A 951-nucleotide genomic window follows, 5' to 3' on the forward strand; every position below is an offset into this window, starting at 1 on the left:
CCCTCAGAGGAAATCTTCCTGCCTTATAACCCATCTCATTCTATTTTCCACTGGGCTGATTTGCCATGTAATGAAAACTTTGTGTCCTGGCATTTAAAATATACTCTGACAATTGCTGCAAAACATCCCTGGGGGAGAGTGGAGGCAAGGCCATGCAGCCAGCCACTAAAAAGATTAGTTTATTGCCACCTGGCAGACTATAGATCTGGCTTCAGACGTGTGAAGACAAATCCTTTTCAAATGCATAGGCAATGTTCTTTTATTTTTGCAGTAAACATTGATACTCATTATTTCCAGGCACCCACAGCTTTTTTCCCCCTTCTCTGCAAAGGAATGTTCTGAAATGAATTTTAACTAGCTGGAGTTTTATTGTATACTGACAATATTACCAATTGTAATATTTTATCTTGCTTTGTTTTTATTTTTTTTAAATGTGTTTGTGTTTGCAGTTCCAGTCGGTGACCTTAGGAAAAATATTCATTCATTCCTTCTTTGCCAAATGGATGAGGATAAAAATTCAGTTAGCTGCAAAACTGGATATAGACCTTTCTGGAGAATTCTACTATGTAAGGTAGGAGTCCATTAAGAGATTCAAAGGGCTTTTGGAAGTAGCTCTGTTTTATTTTGATATTTCTATCTGGAGGGAGACCAGAGAAATGGAGTTACATCATCACATTGGTCTAGCATTGAAAAGCCTCAAAACTCTACTTTTTTCCCCCTTATCCAAAATGGAACATCTTTTTGAAAATGAATCCTTTAACCTTTATGAGAAAATGAAGAAAATAAAGGAGCATAGAATTGTGCTCCTTTAAAATCTGTTTTAAAATGCCTCTGACTTTTTAGTTTGAGCCCCACTGTGATGAAATATGCAATAATAGTTCTATGCTGGGGAACACCAATGCATAACAGAGGGGATGATTTAAAGGAACCATGATCATGTGGTTCTTTTAA

The 951-nt window shown here is 36.6% G+C and overlaps 1 long non-coding RNA gene across 1 annotated transcript in view; it reads left to right on the forward strand.

The window, feature by feature from the left end:
- The window catches only part of LOC310645579, a 38719-nt gene extending 38256 nt beyond the window's left edge, over positions 1–463 (forward strand). Inside the window, exon 3 of the long non-coding RNA XR_014493535.1 lies at positions 450–463. This is a non-coding gene — a long non-coding RNA (uncharacterized lncRNA). The remainder of the gene's footprint in view (positions 1–449) is intronic.
- Positions 464–951: the final 488 nt, after the last annotated feature.

The sequence above is a fragment of the Vipera ursinii genome, assembly GCF_947247035.1.
Source record: "Vipera ursinii genome assembly, chromosome: 11".
Classification (NCBI taxonomy): Eukaryota; Metazoa; Chordata; class Lepidosauria; order Squamata; family Viperidae; genus Vipera; species Vipera ursinii.